The sequence below is a fragment of the Typha angustifolia genome, chromosome 2, assembly GCF_048772165.1.
Source record: "Typha angustifolia cultivar Huaian chromosome 2, ASM4877216v1, whole genome shotgun sequence".
In the NCBI taxonomy this organism is placed as follows: Eukaryota; Viridiplantae; Streptophyta; class Magnoliopsida; order Poales; family Typhaceae; genus Typha; species Typha angustifolia.
In genome coordinates, this window is record NC_133240.1 from 4,439,768 (window position 1) to 4,448,130 (window position 8,363).

Below are 8,363 nucleotides of genomic sequence, written 5' to 3' on the forward strand. Positions count from 1 at the left end.
TTCATTCGATAATAATAAATGTGGTCCTTATCAAAGCATTTATATATGGACACTGTACAAGTCGGTTAAGCTAGCCCAACTACATCAACTCACAATCCAAGATGACTAGGTTAGGCCAAGTCATATTAGATATTCTTTCTTACTGTGTGCAACCCTACTAGAGCCATTCCCTACAATCCAACATCACCTACGTCAATCCTAGTCTATCTCCCACTTTATCTCTCTTTCTCTCTATATTCTAGCATGCTCTTCTCTTGCCTAGCCGCTCTATCCTCTTAGTGACTTTCCCCTTCACCATGATAGTTCTCTTTCTCACCATCCACAATCCTATTAGAACCATTACTCACATTCCACCTTTATTTACATCAACCACAGTCCTAATTCATCTACCATCTAATGTATCTAAACTCTAGATCATCTTATCACCTAGCTATGCCTTTCCATGACCTTTTATTCAGTGCAAACATTACCCCTTGACCCCCTAGAATCCCTAAAAGTCTGATACAAACTTGGTTGGATTGGATCCATCCTCGGCACATTGGGCCCTCTTAGGTTGAGTCGAGTTATCTAGCCAAGTCACATTCATTGTAAGAGTCTGAATCTAACTCGGTCAAGGATTAGCCTCTATATATACGTGTGAAGAGCATCCCTAATTATCATTAAGTAAGGATTATGATACACCTTGTTAGTATTTTTTTTCTTATTGCATTAGTTATTTATTTTTATTAAAATAAATTTCTGTAGGTTGCGTTCAAACATGGAAGGGGGCGTGTTAGAACGCCTGCATCAATTCGCATCGACAAAGAATACATTTTGTGCGTTCGAATGCAGTCAGGCGTGTTCGAATGCAATCAGTGGGACTCAACTAGAATTAGGGTTGATAATTGTTATTTTAGTTTGTTGGCTAGCCTCTATAAAGGTGTGGATGGCAGCCAAAATTATTATGCTTAATGAATATTAGTTTCTTTCCTCCTCTATCCTCTCTCTAGTCTCTCTACCCTAATCTCTCTCCTCCATCTTTACCAACCAGCCACCTCTACCTTTGGCAAGGTCTTTCCAAACTTCTAATCTCCCTCGTCTGTCGAGTCCTCCCTCTTTCTTGGAATCTCAACCACTTTTTCCCCTTCGTCTTTATCCCTTAAACTATATCAACCATCCATCCTCATCTTCCTTATCATCCATAACCCTAACATCCACTCCATACAATAAATGCAGATCAAAAGTTATGGATTGATCCAACTTAGTTTCGTAATTTTTCGACTACGGAAGAATATTTAATGAATATTTTTCCTCAGTTGCACAAGCTGCTTCCTATATTCAATCCAGATCTTGAAGGGATCATTCCATAACCTATCAGATTATTTGGCTAAGGCTTGTCACCCCTTATCTCCTGTCTTCTTCTCTTAGTTGTCGGCACAACTCTCCCCACTTCCAACCAAGCAACCTGCTTCTGTTAGCGAGGTTTTTGACCAGCTTCTAAACCCCTTCTTCCCTCCTTAATCTCCTCCTCAATATCTGGGACTTTATAGATGCCTCCCTTTGATGAAGGCTTGCATACTTCCAAAAATCCTCCTTTTAGGCATTTTTATTGTACAAGCTAAGCTAATAAAAGAAAACAAGGCTCTTAAAAAAAGAGATAATTTATGAGGTTTTCTTTGGAATGGTGATATCCCTAGTCTTGTTTGATGGAGACATCCTGAATGACGATTTGCAACCTATTTTATCATTCTGTGTGGTGTTTATCCTTATAGATTCTTACAAGTTGAGCCTTTGATACACTTGTCAAGAGAAAATTCATTCAGGTTAGTGGGGCCTGTGAAATACCCATCACCGAACACATATGCTCCTCACATAGATAGAACTCACATAGTACTCACGTGATCTGTTAGTCAAACATTTTAGCAAGGTATCCAAAATAATAAACCAAAATTTAGCAAAATTAATTCAACAAGAATCTAAATTTATCACAGACCATGATAAACTTGTAAAATATATGTCCATAACATATCTGATAGAAGATTAATACTTATGTAGGGGCAACATAACTAATGAAGCATGGACACAAACACGGGACGCTGACATGACACAATATGGATAGAGCGACACGACAAAATAAATAAATAAATAAATATATATATATATATATATTATTGATACATTTGAAGTAAAAGTTGGCAATCTAATATTATTAAATACACATACATCAAGCTATAAAAACTAAGTATCATTCAAAGAACTAAGAAGTATACATTAAGCTGTAAGAACTAATTTAAAGATAAGAACAAATTGAAGGACAATCAAAAGTGTACAAAATTCTAAAAAGGCATCAAATTATCATTACAAGCCCCAAAAGTGTAAAACATGTCCAACTATCCAAGTAATTGAGTTCCATAAAAGTTTAAAAATTAACAATCATTATAAAATAGCAACATAAGGTAGATCATTCATCTTTAGCGTGCTCATTGCCTTCATCAATAAATATTAGTCTCCAAATCCAGTTCATCAATTGCGAGCTCAGCAATCTCATTTGCCTTAGTGTTTTTTGTTACATATATATTTTTCAAAGCTAGGTTGAGAGTATGAACTATACATGGAGTCCAAAAAATGTGAGAAAACCTTGCTTCAAGAAGCATCCCTGTTGCCTTACAAATAGGTGCATTATTAGTAACTACTTGGACTACATTATGAGGCTCAACCTCTTCAATGATTTTAATGATTAAATTAAAGATAAAAAATTTGTCTTTATATTCTTCTTTACAATTCACAGCCTTTAAGAACATAGGGCCACTCTCAGTCACCGCAAAAAAAATTTTATAAGCGGTCTTCTCTATACATCAGTTCAACCATCATATACAATACTCAGCCCTTTCTCCCTCCATGTGCTTCTAATAGGGTTTAACAACATTTTAATATTTGCTTTTCTCTTATTGAAGTAGTGCTGTTCTCAACATATTATAGCCAAGGGGCACAAATTTAGAAATATTATTATATACTGCAAATTGAAAAGCTAACATAGTGAGGGTTCCTTGCCAGATGAAAAGGCAACCCAGTTGAATAAAACATTCTTGCAATCTCACAATATAATTGATTGCGAGCACCAAAATTAAATGACTTCTCAATAGGTGCTATTTTTGTTGCTCTTTTTTTTTTCTTGATGTTCCTCCTATATCAAAACCTACACCTCTAACTGAGCTTCTAGAAGATGCCATTTGTCCAAATTTTGGCAAAGGAATTTATTTAAGCATCAAATTTTTAATTCCCAACTCGGCCATATCAACAACTCTTTTCATTTCTGTAACATGTTCACTACTCACTTTTAGACAACCTCTAATTCTATTTCCACTAATTTTTAGCAAATGAGCCTTTACTCTATAATATGATCTTTTATAGACTTGTCGATAATAATTGGATCTAAAATTATGATTTCCTCCACCTTCTCTCAATTTCTCCATCTTAGTAACATATCTCCACAAAGGAGCATTATTATCCACAGAAGAAACAGTATTTTGACTAGAATCAGAACTATGTTTAGTATTCATTTTTCTTCAACCACAGTAAACTACATTAGTACAGAGATATGTATTAGTAGATTAACACTAATTAGAATTAAAGTAACTAATAGAAATAAAATTAACTAACAGTTTATTACATTAATTAGAATTAAAATAACCAATAGAAATTTAAATTTAAGATTAAGCCCTCTCACTACTCTCAGAGAGAGAGAGAGAGAGAGAGAGACAGCGAGAGAGAGAATGAGAGAGATAAAAAGAGAGAGAGAACTTGTCGTCCTCGCCGTGCTCAGCCTGTTGCGCTCGCTCAGTAGCTCGTCGGCCATCGCGCTCATCGCCTTGTTTTGTCGCTCAGCAGCTCCGCTCGACTTTTAGGGCTTCGATCGTCTCAGCAGTGAGATGCGAGATTGGGGATAAAGGGCTGGGTGAGATTTAGTTATTTCTTATCGGGTTTAGATCTAGGTTAACAAAATTTGACCCAACCCGACCCGTTAAACATTATCCAAATTACGCTCGTGTCTTGCCCATGTCCGATTTCTTTTTAGTTATGGATATTCCGGACATGTGTCAGACACACGGTGCTTCATTGAACATAACTAATACAAAAAATTAAATAACAAATCTAGTTAGTCATTGCTTGCTTCTCCATGACCTCAATCACATTTATTAATCTAAAAAAATATTCCACTAAAGGGTGGTGAGCATAAAGCCCGTCAAGTATATTCTTATATAATATAAGAACAATATAATACAAAATGCAATAACATAAATCATGCTTAAATGACAATGTATTAAGCTCATAAGTTTAATAACAAAGCTTCATCGATAAAATAAGATCATTACTCACGGCAATATCACATTCTCTCCCAAGGCCTCCATATCATAATAAATAACATCAAAGCTATCAAAGCCTTAATCGAGGAGGAATAGGCATCTTAACAATGATGTCGCTTGTACATGCCTGGTGATGCTGCATATGACTGGTTTTCTATGATTTTAGATTAGGGGCTCAGTCGTAAGCCCATCCCCACAAGCGTCACCGCACCCCGTGCGAGAAATCACGAGCCCTTTGCTTGAAAAGATGTTCTAACTCTGCGTTATCGGTAGTGGTGTAAAAGACACGAGCCTGAGCGAGCCGGGTGCTGCTTAGGCTCGGCTTGAAATTAATTTCGAGCTTCTTTATTGGGCTTAGGCTCGGCTCGCCTCAGCTCGAGCCAAGCCTGAGCCGAGCCTAATCGAGCCCAAGCCGAGCCCGAGTATGAAACAAGCCTATTATCAAACCTCACTTCGAGCCGAGCTGGCTCGAGCTGGACCGAGCCCAAGCCGAGCCAATTCGAGCCCAAGCCGAACCACAACATATTTAAAGTGAAAAACAAGCTGAAATTGAATAACAAATTTTATCTGTAAATAAAATAAAAGCCAACCAAATTGACTATAAAATTTAAAATTAATCAGTGATTAGCAAACACACCCATTTTAAAATTTTTACCGGTAAATATAATAAAAGCCAACCAAATGAACTTAACTTAAATTATACAAAACCTTACTAAAGCCAACCAAATTATCATACCAATTGCAAAATATTAACATAGTACCATTCATCAAAATTTGGCTCAAAGCAATCACACCAATTTCAAAAATTTTACTAGTAAATATAACAAAAGCCAACCAAATGAATTTAACTTAAATTATACAAAACTTTACTAAAGCCAACCAAATTATCACACCAATTGCAAAATATTAACATATGGTAATTCATCAAAATTTGGCTAAAACAAATCCAAATTTTGACATGACATCCAAATCATAAGTCTATCACTTGCTAAATATTACAATATAAAGTACTTAACTTATAGCTTGCCAAATATTACAATAAAATCTGATAACATGCTAAATATTACAACTAAATTTATTTGGCACTCTCAAGTCTCAACACTAAAAAGAAGCTTCATCCTATAACTGCAAAAAAAAGGAAATAAGTTAATTGCAGCTTAAACATCATTGCAACTAGTATAAACAAACAATGATAGGAAAATTCAAAAAATTCAGTTGTTAATTGGTATGCCATGATCACTTAACATATAAAAAGAAAAGATCTTAGTTTGGCCTAATGATTGGCACATATACTTACAATCATTATTTATGCACAAGAAACTAAGAAATATGTATAACCTAAATGTTCAGTGATCATGGCATATCAATTAAGTCAAATAATACTTTTTAATATATCCTTGCCTCTTCTATCATCTATGCAAATGAAAATGCTATACAAATGGAAAAGACATACAATATATGACACCTAAAGATCAAACTACATTTGGAATCCTCACAAACACATCATCCATCGCCGATACCTAAAGAAAATAAGATTATAAAAAAGAAGTTAGTAATACTTTATAAAAGCATAAAATGAGAAAAATTTATTATGAGAAGTATAGTACACATACCCTAGAGGAGCTGATTTATTTTTTTGATGATTCTCTAATCCAATTTCCTCCACATATCAAAGCCTCCACTGTCTTGGGAAGACAAAGAGCTTCGAAAATCATTTAGAACTCTACCGCCGGCGCTAAAAGCTGATTCAGATGCAACAGTGGTAATAGGAATCGAAAGGATATCTCGAGCCATCTTGAAAAGAATAGGAAATTTCAACATGTTTAGTCTCCACCATTCTAGAGCATCAAACTTGTCAATCAAACTTATAGTCTGTTCCTCTAAGTATATTTCTAATTTAGATTTCAGAGGTTCAACTGTATTTGTTGATTCCAAAAAATTTTTAAACTCTGCTTGACCTTCTGATCCTTTAGCACCAATCAAGTCATCATTCTTATCAAGTTGAGATCTATCATTCATTCCATTATTTTCATCTAATGCATTCTCAAGTTCATATGATTTAAAAATAGTATACAATACTCTGTGGACCCTTTGCATGTTTATTTGAGCTTCTACAAAGCAATATATTTTTGGAAAACAAAAGTTAATAAGCTTCATTTTGTATCGAGAATCTAATTCTGCTGCCACTGCCAATAACATATTACATTCTTCCCAATACTTATCGAATTTCTTTCTCATTTCTATAGCCATATCCTTCAAAAAGTAGAATTTACTTTCACATCCTTTATTTAAAGCTTCTTTCACTTTCCATAAATCAATCAAAAATAGATTTGCAGTAGGATATGAACTTCCCAATATAATTTAAATAACATCATAAATTTTTTTTCAAAAATTCATAGACTTTTGCAGCTTTAAACCAATCATCTTCTAAAGGTAGCCATTTGTAATTTGCATCTCTCGTTGCATATTGTTCAAAAACTTTTTGGTACACAAAAACATGCTCTAACATAACATATGTAGAATTCCAACGAGTTGCAACATCCAAAGCTAAACCCTTAGAAGTAGGAACAGAGAGTTGTCTTGCAATTTCACCAAACTTATACATACGCGAAGGACTTTTTTAAGTAAGTAACACTGCATCTGATATTTTCAATGACATCTTGAATGACATGGATCCCATCTTGAACAACTAGATTTAAAATGTGAGCACAATATTTAACATAAAAAATAAGCCCCTTGAAGCACAATTTATCTCTAACTTGAAAGTTATTTATAATAATCTTAGCAGCAACATCATTGGCGGAGGCATTGTCTAAGGTAATAGTTGATACTCTATCCTCTATTCCCCAAGAAATTAAACAATCAATAATAGCATCTGAATAACAACTCTAGTGTGTAGAGGTTCCAATTGACAAAAGTTGATAATACGTTTTTGTAAAGTCCAATCAGAATCAACAAAATGAGCAGTCAAAGACATATACCCAATATTTTGATTTGAGGTCCACAAATCTGAAGTCAAACTAATTCTATTAGTTCCTTTCAAAAGCAATTTCACTTCTTCTTTTGCAGATTCATATACTTTCATGACATCACTTCTCATTGTGTTTCTAAAAATCCGTTCATAACGTGGATTAAGAACCTTCAGAAGAATATTGAACCATGTATGCTCAACCATATTAAAAGGATACTCATGTACCATCATCATTTTTGCCATTATTTCTCTCACCACATTTTGGTTGTATCCTGATGAAATAGTTTTGAGATAATTTTCTTCTATAGCTAGATGTAGAAGCAAAAGGATTTTTTTTTGTCCTTTGCCTACCAAACCAGTGCAAAATTTCACATGTCTTTTTATGTGTGAAGTTGTGCATTGCTTAGGAATATTAAATAATGACGGGCAATTATTATATCGATACTTTTCTACCTCTTCTCCATTTTCTTTCACCTTAACCCGCTTGACATACAACCATATATCAGAAGTTCTTCTTCTCCCTTTCTTTTGACTATTACTTTCTTCTTCCTCGTTAGTTTCATTATCCTCTTCACCAATATCAATTTCAATAGGTTCATTTTCACTAACAGCATCAGAAAGATTCTTAGTTACTGACTCTGACATCTACATAAAAAAATAAAAAAAACAAAAACATAAATACTGCTTAAATTTTTATAATACTTAATTAGTAAAAACAAAAATAGATATGACAGATACAGTTAATCGCCAAGGGAAACAACATATCAGATCATCTACAAGGACATACTCTTTGTCCAAAAGATGATATCAAATCTAAGAATTCAAAAGAACAATAAGATATAATCTAGAAACCTAATTTCATTTGGTTTATCTTTGGCTTATCTTTGGTAGAGGGATTACTGTTAAATTTTATATATTTAAAGTTAGACCACCTAAGTAGTGCCGACTAAGCGCTATGTGGTGGGGTGACCGCTTGCAAACCATGAGCCCTTTCAAAATATTGATATTTAATTAAATTTAGTTATACTAACTTTGTATCTACTTTATCA

General features: G+C 34.1%; 1 pseudogene; it reads right to left on the reverse strand.

Annotated features, from left to right (window-relative positions):
- Positions 1-5,971: 5,971 nt before the first annotated feature.
- Positions 5,972-7,959, reverse strand: LOC140773160 (zinc finger BED domain-containing protein RICESLEEPER 2-like; annotated as a pseudogene).
- Positions 7,960-8,363: the final 404 nt, after the last annotated feature.